The sequence below is a fragment of the Euprymna scolopes genome, chromosome 33 (genome assembly GCF_053919585.1).
Source record: "Euprymna scolopes isolate OS-2025 chromosome 33, ASM5391958v1, whole genome shotgun sequence".
Lineage (NCBI taxonomy): Eukaryota > Metazoa > Mollusca > Cephalopoda > Sepiida > Sepiolidae > Euprymna > Euprymna scolopes.
This window is the reverse complement of record NC_136514.1, coordinates 65696227-65719328: the sequence shown is the minus strand read 5'-3', so window position 1 is coordinate 65719328 and position 23102 is coordinate 65696227. Positions and strand designations below refer to the sequence as shown.

The following is a 23102-nucleotide window of genomic DNA, read 5'->3' as shown; positions in this document are numbered from 1 at the left end:
TTGCTTATTGTTTGTTATATCTTGCTTATTGTTTGTTATATCTTGCTTATTGTTTGTTATATCTTGCTTATTGTTTGTTATATCTTGCTTATTGTTTGTTATATCTTGCTCATTGTTTGTTATATCTTGCTTATTGCTTGTTATATCTTGCTCATTGTTTGTTATATATTGCTTATTGTTTGTTATATCTTGCTTATTGTTTGTTATATCTTGCTTATTGTTTGTTATATCTTGCTTATTGTTTGTTATATCTTGCTTATTGTTTGTTATATCTTGCTTATTGTTTGTTATATCTTGCTTATTGTTTGTTATATCTTGCTCATTGTTTGTTATATCTTGCTCATTGTTTGTTATATCTTGCTCATTGTTTGTTATATCTTGCTTATTGTTTGTTATATCTTGCTTATTGTTTGTTATATCTTGCTCATTGTTTGTTATATCTTGCTCATTGTTTGTTATATCTTGCTCATTGTTTGTTATATCTTGCTTATTGTTTGTTATATCTTGCTTATTGTTTGTTATATCTTGCTTATTGTTTGTTATATCTTGCTTATTGTTTGTTATATCTTGCTTATTGTTTGTTATATCTTGCTTATTGTTTGTTATATCTTGCTTATTGTTTGTTATATCTTGCTTATTGTTTGTTATATCTTGCTCATTGTTTGTTATATCTTGCTCATTGTTTGTTATATCTTGCTCATTGTTTGTTATATCTTGCTTATTGTTTGTTATATCTTGCTTATTGTTTGTTATATCTTGCTCATTGTTTGTTATATCTTGTTTATTGTTTGTTATATCTTGCTCATTGTTTGTTATATCTTGCTTATTGTTTGTTATATCTTGCTCATTGTTTGTTATATCTTGCTCATTGTTTGTTATATCTTGTTTATTGTTTGTTATATCTTGCTCATTGTTTGTTATATCTTGCTCATTGTTTGTTATATCTTGCTCATTGTTTGTTATATCTTGCTCATTGTTTGTTATATCTTGCTTATTGTTTGTTATATCTTGCTTATTGTTTGTTATATCTTGCTCATTGTTTGTTATATCTTGCTCATTGTTTGTTATATCTTGCTCATTGTTTGTTATATCTTGTTTATTGTTTGTTATATCTTGCTCATTGTTTGTTATATCTTGCTTATTGTTTGTTATATCTTGCTTATTGTTTGTTATATCTTGTTTATTGTTTGTTATATCTTGCTCATTGTTTGTTATATCTTGCTCATTGTTTGTTATATCTTGTTTATTGTTTGTTATATCTTGCTCATTGTTTGTTATATCTTGTTTATTGTTTGTTATATCTTGCTCATTGTTTGTTATATCTTGCTCATTGTTTGTTATATCTTGTTTATTGTTTGTTATATCTTGCTCATTGTTTGTTATATCTTGTTTATTGTTTGTTATATCTTGCTTATTGTTTGTTATATCTTGCTTATTGTTTGTTATATCTTGCTCATTGTTTGTTATATCTTGTTTATTGTATGTTATATCTTGCTTATTGTTTGTTATATCTTGCTTATTGTTTGTTATATCTTGTTTATTGTTTGTTATATCTTGCTCATTGTTTGTTATATCTTGTTTATTGTTTGTTATATCTTGCTTATTGTTTGTTATATCTTGCTTATTGTTTGTTATATCTTGCTCATTGTTTGTTATATCTTGTTTATTGTTTGTTATATCTTGCTCATTGTTTGTTATATCTTGCTTATTGTTTGTTATATCTTGCTTATTGTTTGTTATATCTTGTTTATTGTTTGTTATATCTTGCTCATTGTTTGTTATATCTTGCTCATTGTTTGTTATATCTTGTTTATTGTTTGTTATATCTTGCTCATTGTTTGTTATATCTTGTTTATTGTTTGTTATATCTTGCTCATTGTTTGTTATATCTTGCTCATTTTTTGTTATATCTTGTTTATTGTTTGTTATATCTTGCTCATTGTTTGTTATATCTTGTTTATTGTTTGTTATATCTTGCTCATTGTTTGTTATATCTTGCTCATTGTTTGTTATATCTTGCTCATTGTTTGTTATATCTTGCTCATTGTTTGTTATATCTTGCTTATTGTTTGTTATATCTTGCTCATTGTTTGTTATATCTTGCTTATTGTTTGTTATATCTTGCTTATTGTTTGTTATATCTTGCTCATTGTTTGTTATATCTTGCTTATTGTTTGTTATATCTTGCTTATTGTTTGTTATATCTTGCTTATTGTTTGTTATATCTTGCTTATTGTTTGTTATATCTTGCTTATTGTTTGTTATATCTTGCTTATTGTTTGTTATATCTTGCTTATTGTTTGTTATATCTTGCTCATTGTTTGTTATATCTTGCTCATTGTTTGTTATATCTTGCTTATTGTTTGTTATATCTTGCTTATTGTTTGTTATATCTTGCTCATTGTTTGTTATATCTTGCTCATTGTTTGTTATATCTTGTTTATTGTTTGTTATATCTTGCTTATTGTTTGTTATATCTTGCTTATTGTTTGTTATATCTTGCTCATTGTTTGTTATATCTTGCTCATTGTTTGTTATATCTTGTTTATTGTTTGTTATATCTTGCTCATTGTTTGTTATATCTTGCTCATTGTTTGTTATATCTTGCTCATTGTTTGTTATATCTTGCTCATTGTTTGTTATATCTTGTTTATTGTTTGTTATATCTTGCTTATTGTTTGTTATATCTTGCTTATTGTTTGTTATATCTTGTTTATTGTTTGTTATATCTTGCTCATTGTTTGTTATATCTTGCTTATTGTTTGTTATATCTTGCTCATTGTTTGTTATATCTTGCTTATTGTTTGTTATATCTTGCTTATTGTTTGTTATATCTTGCTCATTGTTTGTTATATCTTGTTTATTGTTTGTTATATCTTGTTTATTGTTTGTTATATCTTGCTTATTGTTTGTTATATCTTGTTTATTGTTTGTTATATCTTGCTCATTGTTTGTTATATCTTGCTCATTGTTTGTTATATCTTGCTCATTGTTTGTTATATCTTGTTTATTGTTTGTTATATCTTGCTCATTGTTTGTTATATCTTGCTCATTGTTTGTTATATCTTGCTCATTGTTTGTTATATCTTGCTCATTGTTTGTTATATCTTGCTTATTGTTTGTTATATCTTGCTCATTGTTTGTTATATCTTGCTCATTGTTTGTTATATCTTGCTCATTGTTTGTTATATCTTCTTTATTGTTTGTTATATCTTGCTCATTGTTTGTTATATCTTGTTTATTGTTTGTTATATCTTGCTCATTGTTTGTTATATCTTGCTCATTGTTTGTTATATCTTGCTCATTGTTTGTTATATCTTGCTCATTGTTTGTTATATCTTGCTTATTGTTTGTTATATCTTGCTCATTGTTTGTTATATCTTGCTTATTGTTTGTTATATCTTGCTTATTGTTTGTTATATCTTGCTCATTGTTTGTTATATCTTGCTTATTGTTTGTTATATCTTGCTTATTGTTTGTTATATCTTGCTTATTGTTTGTTATATCTTGCTTATTGTTTGTTATATCTTGCTTATTGTTTGTTATATCTTGCTTATTGTTTGTTATATCTTGCTTATTGTTTGTTATATCTTGCTTATTGTTTGTTATATCTTGCTTATTGTTTGTTATATCTTGCTCATTGTTTGTTATATCTTGCTTATTGTTTGTTATATCTTGCTTATTGTTTGTTATATCTTGCTTATTGTTTGTTATATCTTGCTCATTGTTTGTTATATCTTGTTTATTGTTTGTTATATCTTGCTTATTGTTTGTTATATCTTGCTTATTGTTTGTTATATCTTGCTTATTGTTTGTTATATCTTGTTTATTGTTTGTTATATCTTGCTTATTGTTTGTTATATCTTGCTTATTGTTTGTTATATCTTGGTTATTGTTTGTTATATCTTGCTTATTGTTTGTTATATCTTGCTTATTGTTTGTTATATCTTGCTTATTGTTTGTTATATCTTGCTTATTGATGTGTTTTGTTTCATGAAGTTCCTTTTATTACCCTTATTCCTTTAACATTAATTTAGTTGTCGGTAATTTGCATTTGTTCTCAGCCTATGTGACATTTTTAATTTCACAATGGCAGCCTCTATGGACTTATTGACCAAAATAGAGGCCAAGAAATATCATATTTTGAACACAGTGATGTGGTTGAAAGACATCCTTCTCTGACTGATATCAGGTCGAGTCCAACGAATGTAGAAAAATTGCTAAATGAATTGGACGACTTTCTTGACCAGTTTATTTTAAAATCCTCCTAGGAGGAAAAACTCATAATTTGTCATGATTCCGCACAATATTAGGGAAGAATTGCACGAACTGAAGTCTGGTTGTAAGGTTAAAAAAACAGTATCTCTTCAGCTTTTAAGGTTGAATTTGGAATGGCCAAGCTTTAGTGGGTTTCCATCAGTTGACAAATTTGAATTTAGAACCTTCCTCAGAAGATTTGAATTCTGCACCTCTACCTTAAGGGAAGCGGATAAATTGCTTCTCCTTAAATCTAAGTTGAAGGGGAAAGCCCATGACTTAATCTCAAATATGGACGTTTCCTCGGACAATTATATTGTGGCATTGGATTGAAAAAATATATAAAAAATGAATAAAAGCTAAAAAAAAAAAAAATCTGAAATTTTATACCGAAATGGTTGTAAAAAAATCTGAACTTTTGGAGTTATCAGAATCGGAAAAATGTGTCTCTAATTTACAATTCCAAAACCGATTGTTTTAAATTGTTAATTTAATTTTTTGTTATTGGCACTACTGATAAATATTTATTATTTTTAAATTACCACTTAAAACGAAAATGATAATAATATCAAAATACAGTGTCAATTTATTTTATTTGTAAAACAAAGTTTTAAAAAAGTTACATAAATTCTCTAGGTAACCTTTCAAAGAAAGCAGTTGATTTACATGTTCCAAAAAATGTTGAAAAATTAAACAAAACATTTTTGTCAAGAAAAATACTTCCAAACATCACTGATAATTAAATGATACAACGGAAAATTAGCAACACGTAATTTTGGAACTGTAGAAACATTAAGCAAGTACGGAATAAAAATCGACTGGAAACAGATATTATGATCGTCATATCAGGGGATATAATTTTAAATGGGAACTAAGAGCTACACCTCAAATACTATTTAAGTGGCTTTCTATTTGATAGTTTAAATACTGCAGAATTTCTGTCAAGTTTCGAACAATCATGGAGTAATTGATTTTTTTCAAACTATTAATAAAACTTTATAATCACTGACGTATTTATGATTAAACCGAAATTTATTATGATGAATTAATTCTGGTAGTAGGATTTTAATTATTCTTTGGGGATTGATTTACAATACAGAGAGCTTCGAAAAAATGGTAAAAAAAATCAAATATACAACAAATAAATGTTCCCGTTTGGTTATAAAAGTTACTTTGCAACCTACCTGAATCATTTATTAGCATTTTAAAGTAGTTTTAAATGCTCTTTATATCACTTTGAATATCAACTTTTCAAGAGTCGTAAGAATTCAAAAAGGCGAAACATGCCCCCCTCTTCATCTTCGTGAGGTATGAGCGAGGAGCTTCATTTTCAGATTTGTTTTCACGCACATGTTTGAAAACTGAACTGCTCCAAAATAGAAAATAAAATACTAAACAGAATAGGAAAGTGGTCAAAAACATATATAAAATTTAAAATAGAAAATAAAATGAAAGACTCTTTCCCCGTAAGTTTCTTGTTTTAGCGGGGGGAAGAGTAGTGACAGTCTCTCTCTCTATATGTATATGTATATATATGCTTTTAGGGTTGAACATCTCAGAAAAATGATTTTATGTAGGGATATCTCACCTTTTGTGGTACTAGTATGGAACAACACAAGATGATGCTTATGCAGAGAAATGCCGTGCTATTATTAAAAATAGAATTTTAAATTTTTTTCAGAATATTTGCATGAATTTTCAAAGAAAATACCATAATGAAGAGAATGAAGGAGAGTGGTGCAGCATTCCGTAAAAAGCGAAAAGCAAAAGAAGAGGAAAAAAAAAGAAGAATAAAGGCTGTTGAAATTCAGGGAAAAAACTTCGATGGCTGAAACAAAAGTTGAAATTTATGCTGAAACCGAAGATTAACTTGATATTACTAACATTGATACTGTTACTTTGGAAATTGACATTGACAGTGTTGATACATCAAAAACTGTCAATGATGATAATGATGATGATGATGCGCCTGAAATTGAAGAACTGAAATTGAACTAGTTGGCAGGAAAACATACATTTCAACCGATTTTACAGATGTTGGTTTATGGCCAGTTGAGATTAATCGTAAAATTCGTGCTATGCTTGTTCGGTAGGGATCTGCCGCTGTGCAGCACCTTGATCCTGAATTCAAGGAAGTAGTCCGACCAGAAACAAAAACAAAAAGCGACATAAGACAGCTAACTAAAAATGGTTCTATCGGGAATTGTGCAACGATAAGAAAATTTTGAGATGGTGTATTCTCCTTCCAGAGAAGCCTTATTTTGCTTCTGCTGCAGACTGTTTTCAACTGGACTGTCGAGTTTTTCTGCTGATGTGGGTTTTACAAATTGGTGGAAATTAAACCCAAAAGTATGAAGCTAGCATATCTCATGCTTCAAGCGTTTCTCAACTGGAAGGATCTAGAGATCCAACTTGCTGAAGGAAAGGTAGTTGACAAAGTAGAGTAACATCTTATTAAGAAGGAAACTAAAAAGTGGTGGAAAATTCTAGCTAGATTGCTGGACATCATCAGGTTTCTCGCCAAGCAGAATCTGGCACTACGGGATCACTGGGAAGACATCCATAATGATGAAAGCGGTCAAGAAAATAAAGGGAATTTTTTAGAATTGGTAAAGTTATTGGCCAAATATGACTCTGTGCTCCGTGAACATTTGGTGAAAGTTAACCTGGGAAAGAAAACTGCTACTTCTTATCTGCTACCAGAAATTCAAAATGAATTTGTGAGCATTTTGGCAAAGCAGGTGAGAAAGAAAATCATTGATCAGATCAAGGAAATCAAATACTTTTACATAATTTTTGATAGCACTCCTGATGTATCTCACAAAATACCAAATGAGTGAGATGTTGCACTACATAAAAATTGATGAAAATAAAGTGACAGTGGAGGAGTCGTTTCTCTGCTTCATTGAGACAAAAGGTAAAAGCACGGAGAACATTTCAAACTGATTTTGAGAGAACTGGAGATGGGATTCGGATTGGTGATGGTATTGGCCAGACAATGCTGCTATTATGGCAGGCTACCGATTGGGTGTGCAAAAACAAATCTCCGAAACCAACCCAAAAGTTCTATTTGTGCCATGCACTAACCATTCATTAAATTTGGCTTGTTTACATGCCGCTGCTGTAGCAGTTCACTCTGTTACATTTTTTTTGGCATACTGGACCAGAAGAAGGAGAAAATGCAACCACAAGATCAGATGCATCTTTAATTCTCAACTCGGTATTGTTGTTTCTGTTTATTTTGTTTCTGAGCCTTTGGAAAACCATTCTCCCAGAAATCAATGATGCCTAGAAGTATCTTCAAAAAAGGGGCTGGATCTGCAACAAAATTCTGTCAGACTGATGGCGTTGAGAGATTGCCTTCTTCAGAATAGAGAAAAGATAGTGGACACTGCAATGGATAAGTAAAAAAAAACTCTGCTCTGAAATGCAGATAACATGGAGCATCGTATCCGCAAAAAGAAACGAATGGGTGGTGACCGATTGATTGATGCAGCACTGGGGTTTGATACTGAGTTGAGCCAAGAAATGCTGTTTGTTATAGACAAGTTGACGGAAGAAATATCTTGCAGATTTCCACAAGTTCACAATCTTGCAAGTAAATACACTTTTCTTACACCATCAAATCTACTTGATGATAATTATGATTGTCAGCTTGGTGAAGTTGACGAAGATATAGATAAAGATAAATTTTTTGCCGAAAGGAAGAGATTACAGTATTTTGTGAAAGCTTCAGGAAAAGATAAAATCAATGAAACTTTTACAGAGATACCACCTTGAGGTTTCCGTCCCTAATATTGTGATCTTGCTGCACTTACCCGGGCCATTAGCGTTGCCAGCTGTAAATGCTCTTTCTCAAAACTGAAGTTCATGAAAACTATCTTCGATCAAAAATGAGCCAGACAAGGCTTACAGACTTGGCAATCCCCTCCATAGAAAGGGAACTTGTCGATAGAGTGAATTTTGATAGAATTATTGATAACTTTGCCCAAAAAAAAGCGCAAAAAGTATGTTTGTAAATTTTCAAATGATTTGATGCCTTGCGATAGTTCTCTCACAAAAAATAAATTTATAGCCTTACTTTCAATTCATAAATACATTTATTGAAAAAAGATTTAGACTATTTTAAAAACATTATTAACAACAAAATTTAGACTATTTTAAAAATATTATTAACAACAACAAATTTCCTAAATTTCGCACTTAAATCGAGTGACTACACACACGGATTTCAAAAAGCACAGATACAAGATGTCTATTTCTCTTCAGGAAGCTCGACCTCTTAATAATAACATTGATTAAAAAGAAAAGAAAACTACATCAGACTATCCTCTCCTTGATGCATTCATGTTTTTTGTGTGAAAATTCGGAAATAACAACAATAAAAAAGTGTTTTCATGCTTTTAAATGTTCTCATTTAAATTTATAAATTCAAATTTCAAATATTCTCATTTAAATTTGTAAAAAAAATGTTTTCTAAAATGTGTGACTTTCCATTTCTTAAATTGTGTGCTTACACCAAACGATTACACACAAGGATTTCAAAAAGTGCTGATACAAAACGTTTTTTTCTTTTCGAGAGGCCCGACCTCTTAATAATAACATTATGAAGAAAAAGAAAAGAAAACTACATCGGACTATCCTCTCTTTGATACAGCCATGTTATTCGGACTTTAACAAAAACAAAAAAGTAAATAAAAATGATTTTATTATTTCATAACATTTTCAGGTGTCCAAATGTTCTCATTTAAATTTACTATTATATTTGTTTGTGTAGCCAATTAATTTAATTTAACATTTTTTTATAATTTGAGTTTTGTTTTGAAAAAATATTTGGTTTCATTTGCTTCATATTAACGTTTACATAATTCCTTTCAGATTAATGTTTAGATACTTATTATTATTCAAATTATTGAAAAGAATTGTTAAATTAAATTAAAATTTAAAAAAAGGGAAATTGTGTAAACATTAATCTAAAAGGAATTGTAAATAAATATTTTCAGAGCTTTTTGGAATTTTGAAGGTTTTAACAGGTTGTCATATCCCAGCAGTGAGGGGGGGGGGCGGCAAAACAGGTAATCATATGCCAGCAGAGGTGGGGGGGGGCAAGACATGTAATTATATGCCACGGAGCGAGGAAAAACAGGTAATTATATGCCAGTGGGGGAAGGGCAAAATAGGTAATTATATGCCCTCGGGCCTGGGCAGCAAAAACTGATGCTACACCATTGCATGAACCCCTCCAAACTTCTTAATAATACTGGTAATCAGTATAAAACTTGTAAATTATGTAAATTAGCAGACCATACTATTAAGGACTGCTACCAATATTCTTCCTATGACTCAAAAGATTTCAATTATGTATTAATTATCTTGGCAGTTACTCGGATCAAGAATGTAAAGGGAATGTGTTGCCTGTGGGTAAAGGGCTCATTTTTCTGTAATGTGCCCCAAAACATTAAAATCCTTTGTAGGAAGGACTACCTTATCTGATGGGGATAATTGTATATTTCCTGCTATCATAGTGTCCTTGAAAGGAAAAGAACCCCCTAGTGTTTTTCTATTGCATTTTGGACACTGGGAGTCAAAAACCTTTTTTTTCCCCAGACTATTTTACAGGAACTGAAATCTAGGGAAAATTAGTACCTAGACCTGTTATAATGCCTGTTAATACATTTATTCAAACGAGGTCCATGGCCTTCCATAAAATTGTGTTCTTAGAAACTCTTTCTTTTTCCTGCCCCTTTCACAGTCTTAACTTGAAATTTCAAGTTGACAAGATTACATCTAACATAACTGAGGCAAGTTTTTGTCTCTGTCATGGATTTAAATGGCAAAATGCTGCATGGTCTTGTCGGTCTGGATTTAATCCAGTGAATAAAAAATTTCCCTGTGGTTAAATGTCTTGATGAGACAGCTTGGAAAATTTTGAATAGAATTATCGCATTTGGGGATGGGCGTAATTTTTTGAAGGCCAAATCATATAAGGAAACTCAGATTGAGTTGCCTCCCCTTGATTAAGTTTGCTGATCATTATCTGCTTGTTCTTCATATTTGGTGGAAAGTGTATTACATATTATGCCCTCTTTTTTGGACACTCTTGGTCCATTTTGAAGAATTTTCTGTAGAACGCAGTACAGAGAATTTTCTTTTTCTTGATTTTCTTGGAATCAATGAAAATGCTAAACTGTATGATGAAGCGATAAAAGCTAAATTAAAAAAAATCAAGATGGGAAATATTATGTGGATCTGCTCTGAGACTTTGAAAAGTTGGCTTAGGTAGATTCTAATTATGTGCCTTCCCTTAAGATTATGCAAAGATTGACAGTTTCTTTAGAGAAACAAGGTTTATACAACGAATATTTACAAGTATTCTTAGATTATAAACAAATGGGTATCATTGAATCTTTCTCTGTAACTCCTGGAGAGTAGAATAAATATTGTTGGATTTCTGATAAACTTGTTATTAAGGAGGGCCTCAGAGTTACCACAAAAATTTGTTCCGTTTTTAATTGTTCTTTGAAAAGGCGGGGGAGAGGTTTCATTAATGACACAGCGTATGCAGGTGTGAACACAGCTGCTTGATCTTCTGTTGGCCTTTAGAAAAAATAACTGTCTTTTTGTGAGACCTCTGTAAGGCTTTCTTACAAATACACCTGCAAACTGAGCAGGATAAAAACCACCACTGGTCGTGAATACGACTTGATCCTTTGTGTTTATAATACCGTCTGTGACAGCTGGATTCAAACTTCGGTCCTGTAACTCCAACTGTACAGACTTGCAGAACAGGATGATTAAAGATGGGCCTATTACTTCCCCTCTTTTGACCTTGAAAAGATCCTGGGGTACCGTTATTCCCCTAGTCTAGATACGGTTAAACTGGCCCCTACCATAATAGACTCTAAAGTCAACACAAAGCATGGGCTTCTTTCTCAAATTTCTAGTATATATGATCCTTTATCTTTATTGTTCCCAGTTACCATTCAAGGTAAGATCCTTGTTAGCCAACTCTGGAAAAGCAAACTGTCCTGGGATCAAGAGATTTCTGAAAATGTTACTGCCTCTTGGCAAACTCTTGCAAAAGAGTTAAATAAATTAAGTGATTTTGAGTTCCCCTGATGTGTGATGATGGAGGACACCCGGTGGAGTTTATATGCTTCTGTGATGCATCTAAACTTGCATAATTATGTAAAACAAGGAACACAATGCTCCCTGTTATTCACTAAGGCAAAGGTAGCGTCGATTGAATGAAAGACTCTTCCTACCTTAGAACTTATGACTATCTATCTGGCTCTTAAAGTTGTTTCTAATGTGCTGAAGGCTTTGGAGCCTATCAATATTCATTCCATTTTTCTTGTATCTGACGCCTAAGTAGCCCTATCTTGGGTGTTAAATGGAAAAGGGACTAAGAACCGTGTACTGGACATTAAAAAAATGCTGGATGATTTTAATCCAAAATTCAAAATTCTCCCTCAGTTCAAATATGTTCCTTCGTCCGAAAATCCTCTAAGTTTGAGCAATTATACAATTCTTGGGTACATGGCCTCGATTGGTTAAATCAACATATCATACACTGGCCCTATGTCTCCTTTACCTTGTCTTAATGACGCGAGTAAGAAAATCATATTGTGTATGTTCTGCAATTGTTCTTGTACCGATGAGAATGGCTTACTTATAAATATCGCTGAATTTCCATCTTTGATTAAGGCAAACACCTTGAAAAGGTGCTAAGGTTTTATGATAAGTTGAAGCACTGGAACACAGATACGAATCATAGAGCTAAATTTTTGCTCTTTTCTTTTATGCAAAGAGAAGAATTTCCTTATCAGTTGGAATACTTGAGCCAATCCACTAATATGGCTGTTCCTTCAAAGGTATCAGCTCTTGGTTTGTTTATCAATCGAACTAAAGGATGTATACAAAATTCTAACATCCACCCCTTTGATGTTAAATTTCCTATACTGTTAGGGAAACATCATCGTTTAACCGAACTGGCAATTAAAGAGTCACATTTAAATTGTTGCCATTTAGAAACCAATTCAACTCTTTCCAAGTTGAAGTTACCTGGGTTTGGGATTTCCAAGGGAGGCAATCGATGAAAAAAATTTGATACTATTGTAAAAAAAATAGTTTCATGCCGTATAAAGCCCCCTCGGGTTCTCAACTGCTCACTCATCGGGCAAATTTTGTTCACCCATTTCAACAAGTGGGTATTGACTTTACTGGTGATTTTTTGATAAAATACAACAATGAAGACATGAAAATGTACATATCGTTGTTCACCTGCATGAGTCTACATGCTGCATATATGGAGCTATTACCAGATATGGATTTACTAATCTGTTTGGTGTCCCTACACATGATTATTCGGACAATGCAAAGACCTATCTTGTTATCTTAGTTTCAGATGAATTCAAAGAAAAATTCAGGTCAACTTCCATTACTCATCTCTTTATTTGGCTTGGCATGAAGGTGCATGATAGAGGATGATAAAAACAATCAAACAATGTTTGAAAAAATTAATAGGTAGAAAGAAAATCAACTATTTTGACTTCTTAACTATCTTTTTCGATGTGGAAAAAGTGTTGCGGTGCGCTTACATAATGGTTCGTATTTTTGCTATGCCAGCCATTTTTTCATTTGTGAACAATCTTATATATGCCGCCTGGCAGTAAATAACACTTTCTCATGTTGAACTGAGGTGAAAGAAATCCAAGTTCAACTCTTTCTCCATGAAAATGAATAGTAGAGACTTTGATTCCGAGCTGAATTGAACAAAAACACAATCGATTTACGCGTGGAATTCTTTTGAGTGTATTCGATTCAGCAGAGAATTAATTCTATTTATTTGTTTTCTTTCTAAGACCGGCACTTGTTGTAATAATACCTTCTCATAAATATAATGTGTTAGTAGCCAGCCCGTTCAAGCAGGTGAAGGAGCAGGAAGTCTCCTGAGATGCAACTTTGACCTTCCTAGGCAGGTCGACCCCAGCAGCCAAAGAGTCTTCAGCAGTAGCAGTAATTCAAACACCCCTTCTCAGGGCTACTTTTTTCCACATTAATATGCAATTCTCAAACCATTCTTATGCGATTCTCAAACCATTCTTATGCGATTCTCAAACCATTCTTATGCGATTCTCAAACCATTCTTATGCGACTACTACTACTTGTCTGCTTCCTGACTCTAACCCTAACCTCCCCTCTTCAACCAGCGGCCCCCAGCTCACTCCTGCAGTCATCCAGCACCTGCCGCATCCTCCTGTACACTTCCAGCCCCTGCCGCATCCTCCTTAACTCTTCCAGCCCCTGCCACATCCTCCTGCACTCTTCCAGCGTCAGCTGCACCTTCCTACAGCCTTCCAGCATCACTTGCAACCCTCAGCAGGTTACTTTTCTTACCTCGTTTTTGTAAATAAAGGCGATTCATCATCTTTAAACTGACTTCAGCCTTTTTATCATTCTTCCTTTTGCTTTGCTGTTTTTTCTTTTTGCCTCTTTTTACAGTCTGGTTAATCACTGGTTGCTCCTCTCTGCAACAAAAGTAATCAATGATCATCCGCTTACATATATTACTGCTTCTGAAAGGAGTCTCAATATTTTAACCACTAATCATTTTTTACAGACTGGTTATAATCCATGATGATCAATAATTATGGATTAGACAATTTTTCTCCTGATCCTCCCAGCTGAACAAAACTTGTGCAATCTCTGGAATTGAGACACAGATATATTGAAAAATTCCAAAATATATGGCGCAATGATTACTTTTTGTCCTTGAGAGAGGTTATTGCCCTCAGAAGGTGGGAGAAATCGTCCTAATTAAATCTCCAAAGAAAACTCGACCTTTTTGGAGTCTAGGCAAAGTACTTAGACTCATCAATGGGAACAATGGTAAAGTTCGCTCAACCTGTGTATTAAGGGACAGCTGCAAACAGATTCATTCTTTTAAACGTTTATTTCCCCTGAAGTTAAAGGCAGTTTATGCGCCACCTTCACCAGAATTTGTGGAGGAAGGTGGCCCCCTTGTCTGTCTGACTTGTTCTATCGCAAATAACGGATCATCTCCTATGGTGTGCTGTGGAGTCTGTGACAGTTGGCACGATTTTGACTGTGTTGGGTGAATCAGCAGGATACTCTCGGGGAGTGGAATTGTCCAAATTGTTTTTTTTGGGGTTTTTTTTTTTACACAGGTATCACCACATTATCAAGGCCAAGAGGCCACTCAAGGATAAGGGTTAAAGAGTGTACAGTAGAAATTGGACATTATAGTAATCATTAGTAATGAAAATTCGGTGAATTTGTTAACTTATATGGAACGGTTCATCAAGAACTTATTTACGTTAGACTTGAAGACAACCATATTGTACTCAGCCGGAAAGCAGGAAAACGGAAGACAATTCCACAGGCATGCAGTTCTAAGAAAGAAGCTTTGTTCATGGAATCTACGTTTAGGTTTAGGCACAGATAAAAAGTGGGGGAATTATTGATAGCGTTTTCAGCTAGACGAGTGTTTCTTGTGAAAGTTTGGCGAGGGGGGGACCATAGACTGAAGCTCAGTTGAACATTTTCCATAAAAATAACGATACATCAGAGACAAACTCGCAACATCTCTTCTGTGAGATAGAGGTTGCAAGGAAGAGTAAAGGACATCTCCTACGAGGCTACGAAGTCTATTTTGAACTCTATCAAGGCAGGACAAGTCCTTTCTAGCAGCTCCTGCCCAGATGTGGCAACAGTATTCCATCCTTGGACGTACCTGGCTCTTATATAGATAGAGAATTGCATCGGCAGTGAGATATCTACTGGATCGATAGAAAGATCCCACCATTTTTCCAACGGCCCTGGCAACAGATTTGATGCACGTGAAGATCAGGAATAATTGTCAAGCCCAGAAGCTTGTCAAAACTTGAGGACTCCTGAAGACAAGAGCCATTCATTTCATTTCAATTGATGTCAGATGTGGATCAGAATGTTGATGATGTAAAGAGAGAAGCTTGGTTTTAGATGCATTAAAAGTAACCAGCCACTCCTTTCCCCATTGTACCACGTGCTGAAGATCAGAGGAGAGAGAATCAGAGAGAACTTGGTCGTTTACTGTCTTAGATGTGCTACCATAAATGGTAGTGTCATCAGCATAAATGTCTACAAATAATGTAAGGATGTGATTTGGAAGACCATTAATGTAGATCAGGAAAAGAGTTGGGGCCAGGATGGACCCCTGAGGGACACCAGCATTAATACTGTGATCTTCTGATTTTTGCCCCTCAACTACTACTCTTATGAACCTATCAGAAAGAAATGATTTGATATTTGAGAAGACATTTCCAGCTATACCATAGCTAGCGATCTTATGAAGTAAACCTTTATGCCATACCCTGTCAAAGGCCTTAGATATGTCAAGAGCAATTACCCTAGAAAGGTTGCCTCCATCGAGAGATTTGCTAATCCTATGAGATATAACTGTAAGCACATCTGCTGTAGATCTAGCCAAACGGAAACCATATTGAAAAAGTTTTGGAAAAAGTAAAACACTAAACTCTTCTCATTCATTCTTTTTTTGTTTTTTTGTTTTTTATTACATTTTCTCCCCAAACAAGGCACATTGCCACTTTGGTGTAGGGGGCTACTATCAGGGGCAACAACTACTGGGGTACTATGTAGGGATTTGGGCAGCAAGATGTCGGTTCACGTTGCACTTGAACTTCTGCAAGTCAGTACAGTTGGAATTCCAAAGTCTAGCGGTTCTGGGGAAGAAACTATTGGAGTAGAAAGATCTTTTACATCTAGGGATCTCTACAGTGTGGGGGTGGAATGCAGCACCTGTCGGGTTTGTCGAGGGTGTTCATGTGGTGGAGGCACAAATGCTTGCAGTTCGTCAGAGCATTCACCATTAAAATACTTGTAGAACAGGCAGAGGGATGCAATGTTTCGTCGATGGGACAGAGGCTGAAGTTTAGATGCCAGTTCAGGGCCTATCAGATTGGCGACTCTCTTTTGAACCTTGTCAAGAAGCGAGAGACTAGTAGCAGATGCACCAGCCCAAATATGACAGCAATACTCCATACATGGGCAAATGGTGGCCTTATAGAGGTACAAGATACTTTCGGGTGTTAGTAGTTTTCTAGCACAGTAGAGAGAACCCACTTTCCTTGCAGCGGCCCTGGCGATGCCTTCAATGTAATTGTTCCAACTCATGTTTCCTGTGAACGTTAAGCCAAGGAGTCTGAAAGATGTACTCTCAGATAAAGAGTCGTTGGCCATTGCTATAGGTGGTAGAGAAGGTTTCTTGTAATTATTGAATGAAACTAGTTTAGTCTTGGCGGCATTGAACGTGACCATCCATTTTTGTCCCCATTCCACTACAGATTGGAGGTCATCTTCCAGTGTTTCTGCTATTTCTATAGATATGTGTTCATATTTTTCCTGTCGTGCCTGTTATAGAGTGTGGTGTCATCAGCATATATACCCATCTCAGAGGAAATTTTGTGGGGGAGGTCATTATGAATATCAGGAACAGTAGAGGTCCAAGAATAGACCCCTGGGGCACTCCCGCATTTATATCATGTTGTTTAGATGTATGGCCGTCGAGGACAACCTAGATTTTTCTCTTATCTAAGAAGGATTTAATTATGTTAAGTATTCTACCAGTAATACCATATGATCTAATTTTCCTGAGGAGACCCTCTTGCCATACCCTGTCAAAAGCCTTAGATATATCTAGAGTTACCGCTCTGCCCTCCCCCGCTTTGTCCAGTGAATGGTATATACATTCAGAGATTACAGTTAGGATGTCTACTGTGGAACGGGCTTGTCTAAATCCATATTGTTGATCATCTGTAAGGTGATAGACTAGAGCATGGTTAATTAAGGTCTCAAATATTTTGGCAAAAAGTGGGAGGAGGCTAATGGGGCGATAATTTAATGGGTCAGTTCTTTCACCAGAATTGTTGAATATTGGTATCGCAGAAGCAGTTTTCCAACAGCCCGGAAAGCAAGATTCATTAAGGCATTTGTTGTAGAGTTTGGAGACAACTGGAGCTACTTCGGCTGAGCACTTTTTTAATAGCACAGCTGGTATGAGATCGGGTCCACATGCTTTTGAAGTGTCAAGGTTTTTTAAGATCTTTAAACTCAGAATTTATTAAGCTGACTTATGTTCAAGTTATCGTTCTTGTTATTATTAATATATTGGTAATCTAGACAAGAATTTATAACCAATAAATCTAGTTATCATAAACATAGTTACTGTAAAATAAAATAAAAAAAATAATAAAACTTACGATGTTTCTGACAAATAGAATTATTTACTTGTCATTTAATTGACAGCCTAATACATAATCACCTTGTATTCAATATTTGGAAAAAAGTAATGGATACCAATTACCTTTTTCTTTCCTCTTTTGGCAGTGTGTGAGAAATTGCATAACTTGAAATGTGAATATTCATTGGTTGATATGAATTGATGTCTTGTTTATTACAGCCTTTCTGATTGGTTTCTGATTCCCTGTGTGTGCATGGGGTTAAAATTTAAAATTTAAAATTTTAACCCCATGCACACGCAAGGAATTCAAACAGACAAAATGTCAGTTCCTGACTAGCTTCCTAACATGATGGACGTTAGTTTGTGTTTTTCGTCAAAGCTTTTTGGACTCATTAATTTAAGGGTGAATTAATCCCTACTTGTCTCAGCACCATGAGACAAATTAACGTAACTCATTAGGTTTTCCTTCCAGATGAAATATCGTCTTTTAAATCTGCAACTATGCTGACATTGGGATTCACACTTCTATGAAATATCGGCGCCTTGAAAGAACGTGGGAATTTTGAGCTCTAAATTTCTCACACTTTTTAGTGTAGTATCTTAAAAAGATATTTGCCATTAATTACCTCTCGAAACTTCTGAGTAAATTCATTTTATTGTTTATTACAAGATTGTTTTACGATATTTTATGTTGACGGACTCAACCAATCGCCTGTGTTGAAGTTGTTTTAATCAGCAGGAACGGCAATTGATCGAACATAATTTTTAGTCATACATTTTTAGTAAAACTACTAATTTATCGTTCGTTTTAAAAATTATTGTTGGTTTTGATTTAAAAAATATTGTCGTCTGTTTTGATTTTGTAGCAACCGATATGCCCGGCAGGAACATTTCACAGCAATCACCACTTTGATACACCCTCATGTATGAAGAATTGCATAGGAATGGCATTGTGATGCGACCACCGCACACATAAAACAAAAGGAACTATGCTATGCTCCCTCATGTAGAAATACAGTGAACAGGCTGGAATGTTCGAAAAGGCCTGTGTATAAAGATTTGCCAGCCAAAAATCAAATCAGTTTTCTCTTTGATTTCTCAAGTGTCAACACATGTTCGAGTAAACTCCGTCTCGGGAGACGTACAAACACCCCTTATGATTTTGCATGCGACAGGAAATGCGACATGGAAACTTGAGCGAGGACATAAATTTTCTTTTAAACAATTTTATTTCAAACTACTGTTCTTATGATATGAACACACACAGACACCCATGTATTCAGTTACATGATTTATGGACTGTTCGTAACGACTGCTACAAATGACCGAAATAAATCTTCAATGGGAACATTTTCATAGCGATCACACATGCATATGAAGAACGTGTGATAGTGGTAATTTTCCATGATGAAAATTAAGGTTCATGTACATGGTGCACAAATTCCAGACAGGGGATTTTAATGCCTCCCAGTGGCAGGGCTATCCTGACATCCAGTCTTGGGGAAGACAAGAGAAAAACTGGAATAAACTGCTTTGATTTTGTGGTATTCTTGGCGATGCTGTTTATGTCTAAATAGATGGAGTTCGGCATATGTGATAAGCACAGACAGCAGTGGTAGTTACTTGTAGAAATGCATTCTGGACTGTTTGAATTTTAGCAGTTAAATAGAGATGTTCTTGAAGGTTCCAGCCAGTTTGCTGTATCTCTACATGGGGAAACATAACAGAGATCCTTTGTTCCATGTGCGGGTGGTTATATCACGAGGTTGTGTGCTTGCACATTCTTCATATGTATGTGTTGAATCCGGCATGATTTCGCATGACTTCCACCAGAGCACACCTTTTAAAACTATAGGCACCATCTTGATTTCTCTCTTTCTCTTTCGCCCAACCTTAGCCGACACACACGCGGTAAGACCTCTGTTCGTTTGATCTGTTTTTCCCTTTCTTTTTCTCCTTTCCTTCTGCTAACTTTAAACAACATGCTTCCCTGATCTCTAGATCACACTTCGTAATCCCTCATCCACTGTGATGGTCGTCTTTCCCTACTTGGTCTCTGGGGTGTCTCGCCATCCTCCCGCTGCACATCGCTTTCCACCATTTCATTTTCCACTGGCCTGATATCAAGAATATGTCTCGGTACTCCATCTACCACAACGTTGTTGCTGGTATTATTCCCAGTTATGCACCCTCTGCTCCACTGTGTGGTACATCGCACCCCTGGGAGCTTCACCCATACTTCATCACCGAGTTTGATGGTTCCTGTTGTCTCTGTCTCCCTGCTTGCTGGCTCAACCCTAGGATGGCTCTAGGAGTATTTGAATATTGACAGGTGTGGAACTGTCCCTTGTTGTTGCTCCGATCTAGGCGACATGTTGTACCAATAGACCGCTTGCTCAGACGAGGTGTTCCCTCTCTCTGCCACTGCCTTTATTGTCCGGTAGTTTCTTTCTACAATCCCATTGCCACTGGGTCTATAGGCAGCTCTAAAGAATTGATGGACATTCCATTTCTTTAGAACATCCGCAACTGCTGCCAATCTAAAAGCAGTACCATTGTCGGTCAGAAGCTCTTCCACCAGACCACGCTCTAGAAACACCACGTCAAGGGCTGCTGTTATTTCACTGCCTGCTTCACCTCGCAGCTTTTTCCATAGGGCAAAGTGCCCAGGGCCACAGTTGATCATTGTCATGTAAAGCTCACCCCTGTAATGGGTGACATCAACTGCGAGTCTTTCCCAGGTTTCAGTCACACCAGCTTCATGCACCCTTGGGAGCAGGGTTAATTGACTGACACTTGTCACAAGTCCTAACCACTTGTTCCTTTGAGATACTCGGATCGCTTTTTTCCCCAGGTACAATGTCCTCTCTACCCCCCTATGGTGCAGATTGTGCAACTCTCGCTCCCCAGAGGTATCCAGATGAGTTACTGCAGCAATATGCTCTTTTGTTGGCACAAGCAAGATTTTTCTAACTCTTGTGAGAGCATCTGCATTCTTCTTCTTAGAGGCAACCATGATTACGCGCAGCTTCAAAGAAAACTCCTGCATCAGCTCAGCCAGCATCCCGAGCCTACGCTTCACTAGCATCTCTGCTGCCCCGTTTGTACTTATCCTTTTGTCATGAGAAATTATAGATTTCAGCCAAACAAACACAGTGGCAGAGTCTGTTTTCACACAGATGTTGCGTAGTCCCCATTTTAAGGCCAGATTAACTCCTTTAGTAACTGCATCCAGTTCTGCTACATTGATGTGGCTAGCATCATCCTTCTTCTATAGCCAGGCCACATACTCTGCAACCACTCCACCCATTGATGTAGCTGCATGCTGGTCTAAGCCAGCCGGCAATAGGGTAATGCCCAATCAGCCTGCCGCATATCAAAAAAAGCTCCTGCTTGTTGACGAAATGCGTTGGATGGCCTAGAATTTCGAAGGAGAAATGAGATCCCACAAATGAAAGAAACTTTCATTTGTGGGATCTCATTTCCCCTTCGAAATTCTAGGCCACCCGATGCATTTCGTTTCAGCTTTAGTCCCAAAGCCGCTCCCCACATCCAATTCTTCCGGTGCCTTGGCGACCAACCCAAACTTCTTCAAGTGAACCACGACCTCCCCTACAGTCACCAGAGGATGTCCCTGATATATGAGCTCAAGCGCCATCTCCCTTCCCCATTTTTTCTAGAATCTTCCTTAGAATGGTTGACATGATCTTGGGTGCCAAGTTCAGCTCAAACCCCACCCTCGTAATGCAGTAGGTTCTACCTTTATAACTGGTACTTCCAGAGTTTCTTGACAACTTGGAGTTGCAAATAGGAAGATTTTAGATTGACCAACTTGGAGGCATCGTTCATTTGCCTCCATTCTCTGATGGACTCACTGCATATATCTGTAGTGTCCCCCCCCCCAGTATGGCACTCGATGTGTCGGTTCAATTCTCAGAAATCTAGTACTGATCTGACCTTTCCTTTTGTTGGCTGCAGAATGGCAAGATGCCCAATTCGACGTAATTTGTCCACGGCTACAGTATTCCCTCCTCGATCCGTCTGTCCACTTCTCATTCAAAATCCTTTCTTGCTCCTCCTTTGAGCGAGTTATTGTAAAATGCTACCCTGTTTGTTAATGTCGGTGGTTCATTCTTCCATGCCCACTCCACTGTCGACTGATTCCCATCGAATTCCACTCTAAAATCCGGATCACTGATTGATATCCATTTCTTTTGTCCAATTTGTTTGATTCCTTCGTTGACCTGCTCTGTTACTGCGCATCCAGCTGGTTCAAACCACACGCCATTGCTGTCGACTGTGACATCTCCAAGTCGGCATATTACGTCCATTCCGACAATCGCTTGGATGCTAGGCACCAGATGATCAGTGACAACCGCATGGACTCTCATCCGGTGATTCTCGATTTCAACTGTGACAGTCCTCCTCCCTCAATATTTCCCACATGACCCATCGAATGCCACTACTTCACCCTCTTTCCATCCTTTGATAAGGCTAGTGTGCACGATGGTAGTGGTACAGCCAGTATCAATCAGGACCACAGCTTCTTGTCCTTCCACCAAGATTTCACGCTTGGGCATCTGCTGTGAACACGCTGTTATAAAACAGAAATACAAATCTCAGGCGATTTACGCGCAATTCCGCAGGCATTGGCAAAATAACATTTATATTTTTCGGCCAATGACAATGCCTCCCGCCTAAATTAAACACAGGCTTTCTCGAGCCACTTTTTCATCGCACCTCGATATAAAAAAGGGGCAGCATGTTCAAATCGGCAGTTAGACAGACCGACCAGTCAAACACATCACGTTTCGCGTTCGTTGCTGCCTCCGCCGTCTTCGTCACCGACGCCGTCATCTTCGCCTCGAACGCTGTCAACATCAGCACCTTCCTCTTCTCTGATGCCGTCTTAATCGTCGTTTTCACCGTCGCCATACTGCTACTTCACCGACGCACCAGTCAACATCAGCACCTTCCTCTTCTCCGACGCCGTCTTAATCGTCGTCTTCACCGTCGCCACGACTGCTACTTCACCGACGCACCAGCCAAACATCAACCACCTCTCTTCTCACCAACGTCGCCACAGCCGATACCTTATCGTCATCCCAGTCAACTTCGAGTAAATACTAACGATCCTTTCTTTTTTTTTTTTTTCTTCTAACATCTCGTTTGTCGAGAATAAATATATGCATATATATGTATATACACAATCTCCGTGTTCATGTTTTTCTTGCTACCATACGCTTGTCTTAATTACAACATTGGTGTCAGAGCGTGCAGCAAGGAAAATATGAACAAATATTCAGACTTCACACGAGCTGAACTTTTTACCCTTATCCGGGAACAGAAAGCACTGATGTTCAACATAAAAACCACAGACATACAACCATCGGAACATACCCTCCGCGAGTTACAGGAGGACATCGACGAAATGTTGTCGGCTATGAGGCTATCAACCTCAACAACACCCCACGCAAACCGATCGGAAGGCGACTACAGTCTGGTTATATCGCAGCAGACGATACGGGACATTATGAGGCAGCAAAAGTCCTTCCGACCGGGTAACGATGTCAACCAGTTTATC

The 23102-nt window shown here is 36.2% G+C and overlaps 1 long non-coding RNA gene across 1 annotated transcript in view; it reads right to left on the bottom strand.

The window, feature by feature from the left end:
* The window catches only part of LOC145258279 (uncharacterized), a 104069-nt gene that overhangs the window by 10918 nt on the left and 70049 nt on the right, over nt 1–23102 (bottom strand). The window lies entirely within an intron of this gene.